This window comes from Pteropus vampyrus, unplaced genomic scaffold, assembly GCF_000151845.1.
Source record: "Pteropus vampyrus isolate Shadow unplaced genomic scaffold, Pvam_2.0 Scaffold283, whole genome shotgun sequence".
Lineage (NCBI taxonomy): Eukaryota > Metazoa > Chordata > Mammalia > Chiroptera > Pteropodidae > Pteropus > Pteropus vampyrus.
Genome location: NW_011889064.1, coordinates 1,404,928 through 1,410,441, shown reverse-complemented (window position 1 = coordinate 1,410,441; position 5,514 = coordinate 1,404,928).

Sequence of the window (5,514 nt, the reverse complement as noted above, 5' to 3'; positions counted from 1 at the left end):
TACAGATGTTTCTCCAAAGAAAGTATACAAATGGTCACTAAATACATTAACTATCACAGCTACTGAGTGTCTGCACAAGATGGCCAGTGGTTTCCCCCGAACCATCTAAGAATACAGTAAAATGAAAGTTGCAATATCTTTTATGACCTACTCATGGAGGTCACACTCCATCATTTCTGCAGTATTCTATTGTCTGTACAGGTCAGCCCTATTCAGTGTAGGAGTGGCTACAGAGGGCATGAACTCTAGAGGGACAGACTCATTTGGAGCCATCTTGGAGCTGCCTACCACAAATACATGCCTCACAATGTAGCTTTCACTAGCAAATGAGGCAATGGGCACAAAATATTTTGTAAATTTTAACCTGCTATTTAAATATTATTTTATTATTAGCCTGGATTAATTGTCCAAAGCTAATGGCAGTTTGCTTATTAATGATCTCTGCTTTAATTGCTCAAAATTCTTATAGTGTCCCGGAATTCTGCAGCTGTCTGCAAAACAGAAGTAAGTTTTTGAGACGATGTCGGCAGGAGAAAACAAATACAAGGGGAAAGCTGGTAGTTCTAGGATTTACCGGTATTGAGAACCAAAGGACCATTTTAATTTTAGCTCAATTCTGCAGCCTTGCTTTTTCAATTCAGCATTTGTTTCCTCACAGCTTTATTATGTGGGCTGAAAAGAATGCAAAATTAACAAAGACGAGGGGAGAAGAAATCCAGGATTGGGACCCAAGAGGAAACACTGAGTCTCCCTGGTTGATTGTCTAAGAAAAGATACTTTGCACCCCAACTTAAGTGGACTCTGGTCCAGCTTCAGACAGGCCCCAGAGTGCAGTCTCAGACAGGATGGAGATAGAACTGGGTGTGGTAGGACGGTTGCCAGATGACTGTAAGTGGCTAGCTCCCTCCCTCCCAAATTTATGGCTTCCGGAACACGACACTCCCCAGCCTCTCAAGCCCTTGATGGCAGTGGATTTCAGGCTGCCTTCTGGTGTTCTTTGGTTATGATTCTATCTCAGACAGCACTCAGAGTTGAGGCGCAATACGATTATAAAAATATAACCTGAGGTTCACAAGTTAATAGAGCAGAATCTGACTATTTCGGTAGTTTCTGCCATAGGCCTGCAGGTTTCCTTCTAACTTTCTGAGTGTAGACCTTTCTCTACCTCCAGAAGCTCTCTTAAGTGAAGGCTAGCTAGCCTCTCACACTTACTCTCTCAGCTGTCTAAGAAATCTATTCTCTCACCTATCCAGATAGCTCTTTCATAACTTTATAAATACTAATCTGTGTTAGACAGTTCCGGAATGTTCATGTATCTTATCTCATTTAATCATCAGTGTGACCCTGTGTCATAGGTGACGTTACCACCGTTTGAAGGCTGAGAAAATGAGAGATGTGAAAGGTTGAACAATTCCTTTAGTAGCACACAGCTAGTAACTGGCTCCCAAATCCAGGTCCCATGATGCTATCCCTCCTATCTCTAGCTCCAGACATTAGGGTTTCCCTTAATTTATAAGCACCTTGGCTCTTTTTGGGGAGAGTGACCTGCTATAGGTAACCCACCTAGACATAAATAATGCTTTATTTATTCTCCTTAAACTGGTTTGCACTAAGAATACTTGCCGGCAGTGCTGTGGCTGCAGCGTTTACCCTGAGATAACTGGCAGATTACAATCTTAACCTTACACCCAAAATTTGCCATGAAATATCTCGCTTTTATTAGTATTTTCGCATCGCTCTGCTATATCGATAGTCTTCGGAAACAAATGACATCATTCTATTTATAGCATTCTGTTTTTAGTAGTTCAATGGCTGAAAATGTCAAGTCCTAGAAAACATAGCATTCCTATGTGTGATGTTAAATGAATGCTGGCAGCGAGTTGAACTTTTTTTTTTTCTTAATGGAAAAAAGGTTAAAAACACTCTGTTTCAGTTCGGGTCATTCCCAGGAGCTGTTATTTAGCCTGTTTAGAACTTAATGAGAAGACAGAGAGAATCCTGGGAATGTCCAGAGACCATTTACAGATGAACTGACAATAATTTAAGATTAAGGTCAACTCTGCCAATGCCAGATAAATTCTGGAATCATTCCTACCTCCTGAGGCTTTTCCAGATTGGTCTTGCTTGCAGGAGTCCCAGAATTGGTTTGGGCTTCAGCCTGATTTGAATTCCTGCCTTGTGATAGGGTAAAAACTAGACTAGCCTCTGTAGGTGGTGGTTGGAGGGAGCACATTGGTCCCTCTTATGCAGAGATCTAATCACCCTGGTTACCCCCGTGACACTTCTCAGCACCTAGCATAATTTAGCACAGAGCAAGTACTCAATAAATGTTGTTTTGAATTTAACCAAATCGTAGCCAATATATTGTCTCCCTCACCCCCTCCAGGAATTCTATTCTACAATGAAGTACATTTAACTGAAATTTCTCTCCATCTCCCTCCCTTCATTCTCCCCTCTCTTTTTTCTCTTCTTTCTTAACTCCTATATATTCATGTATGTAGAACGTTACCATCGTCAGACTGCCTTCCTGTTTCCCCAGCCCTACATAGAGAAGGGTGGAATACAAATAATGAGCTTCCCCCAAATCATCTATTTTGATCCGTACATTTCACCACTTTCACCCACGATGCACATCAAATATAAATTATCATTAATTCGTTCCACCCCAAGTCCAAGTGTTTGTGCTATTTTATTTTTTACTTCCTGTATTAAGAAGCTATTATCCATAGTCCTCCATTCCCGCCCCTGGGGAGATTAAAAAAAAAAAAAATCCTCTGTTTTCTGTGGGTGGCCTGTGAAGGTTCCTGAGCAGATGTTCAGGGAGTTAGATTTCAGCATCTGTAAATCTGTGTCTGGATTACTTTTGTAAGCTGTTAGTATTCAATCAGTTGCTATTTACCCCCACTACCTCTATTACTTTTTCCCCTTTTTGTTCAATGCTATATTATTTAAATGAACTCTTCTACTTTCTGAGTGTGTAGTGTCTTACAGTAATGAGTACTAGTTGCCTAATATACAGGGATGATTCCACAATTATTTAGCTCATAGGTATATTGACAATTCTTTTCTCAACCAACTCAGGGACATTAAGAACATCAGAAAAGTGAAATTTAGCATATCGCCTCTAGAAAATTGTACACAGTCTCTTGATCAAGTTCCACAGTTTTCTTTGACCAACTTGCCCAAAGTTTTTCAATACAAAATGCAATAGTGTAGCCCCAAAATTTCTGTGTATATCTCCTTTGAAAAGAGACAGCATGAAAGTGATGCAAACTAAGCTCTCTGGCTCCTTTGGGAGAAAGAACTCTTTATGGCAAGTGGTGGAGAAATCAAACCGCTAGGTTGAAAATAGACCTCTTGATGTGATACTCATGTTGAGGAAATAAGTATTCAAGAATTTAAATTTAGCAACTCAGTTGAAAGTGATCGTACACATATACCTTCTAAAATGTATGATTCTGAAGGACAAAAAGGAAGAAACCTGTAGGAGAAAAAGAATGAAAATCAACTAAGTGGATTCCAATAACTTAAAGGGTCCTCTGGGAAGGGCTTTTTAAAGACAAAGAAGTCTAAGAAAACTGTTTCATAAGAAAACAATACGGTTTTAATAACAAGAAAAAATGATCTTGATCCATGAGAAGGCAGGGAAGGGTAGAAAGAAATTAACTTGGCAAGGCGAAGGGTTCCTTTAAAATGATCTCAGAAGTGGAAGTTCGCCAGGCTACCCAGTGAAAAGGATGGAAAAAAAATAGAAATAAGTTGCTCAGAAAACCAGAAAAGCCAAAGCAGGAAATGAAATGCACCTAGCAAAGGACATAATGAGAAGTTGGAAAATAAAAAGTATTAGTTAAATACTTAAGCCTTAAGTGAGAGATAGAGAAAAATATTAGCCTTCATGAGTGAAAAAAAAAGCTAAAAATATGGAATAGTTAAATGGCAAAGTTTAAAAAAATTACATTATGAAAGTAATTTCTCATATCTAATCTCTCCATTTATATGTAACCATTCTGTATTTTGAAAAACATTTTGGTGCATTTTCTTCTGGCTATATGTAATACTTGAAACGTGGTTAGTTCAGATTGAGATGTGTGTGTGTCAAATATACACTGAATTTTGAAGATATAGTAAAAAAAAAAGCCCAGTAATAATTTTTATATCGATTACTTGTTGAAATTATTATGTTTTAGATAATCGTGTTAAATAAGATATATTATTAAATTAATTTCACCTAAATTACACAACTGGATCACATTATATTTCTACTGGACAGTGCCATTCTGTGTATTATAATCAGGAAGTCTTTGCTAACTTAGAATCACATGTAGTTAGTCGATTAAAAAGAGAATCAAAATTTTATGTGGTATTAAATTAATTGAACAAGGAGGCTATCGAACTGAGGTGGCTCTAATGCTGTGGCGGGCTATGTATAGAAACCAAAATGTAAGCTCATAAAGGCCTCAAGGCTATGAAATCAAAACACTAAGGACAACCAATCACAAACAGCCAACTAGGCTTTAAGCTATAGCCAACCAAATAACTTCCTTGCTTTTCTTCTGCACCTTCTCTGTATAAGTCTTTTCCCTGACTCTTGTCCCTGTAGTGTTTTTAACCATGTCCAGTTTTTGCTTGAATAAACTTAAAAAATGTTTATTATGCCTCAGTTTATCTTTTAACAGTTCTCCAAAAGATTGATTATAATTTTTATCTTGAAAATGTAATAAAATTATGCAAATAATTTTATTCTAAACCTTTAAAGTAACATTGAGGTTAAATTTGCAATTATACCTCAATTCTTGGGAGAAGTATGGTGACAGAAGGAGATTTGACTTTGAGTGATGAACACACAATGCAACACACATATGATATATTATTGAATTGTACACTTGAAACCTCTTTGATTTTATTAACCAATGTCACTCCAGTAATTTTAATTAAAAAATATCAATAGATGAAATGATAGGGGAGGGAGTCTGGGGGTAGTTTTTTCAAATTATCGAAAGATGATTTAATACTACATGTTTCACTTCACATTGGATTATTTTGTAACACAATTATAAAGAGGCCTAATTTTGCAGAAATGTTTGAAGAGTTCATCAATTTCCTCAATGGCCTCACAGAATCCTTTACTAGTCACATTATTCTCTTTTGCATGTCCCATCTTGTCATCCTTGTTAACTTTCTCTTCAATTTTTTATTGATCTCACTCTCCAGATCCTTAATCGCTAGTGGCTTTGCATGTGATTTGTGCTGCTCTCTAAACTCCATCTTATTCTATTAAATCTGCAACTATAAAGACTTGGATAATGAATACATGAATAATGAGGACCCTGTGTATATTGACATGGCTAGGTAACAATGTAATACAGGTCAATCCCATATATTGTCACTTAACCCCTACATCACAGTTATTTCCCATATCTTTAAGAATTCTTTGTAAACATTATTATAAGTGAATAACTACATAATAGTCTATCTTATGAATCAGTCATAATCTACAATTTATTGACTCATTCC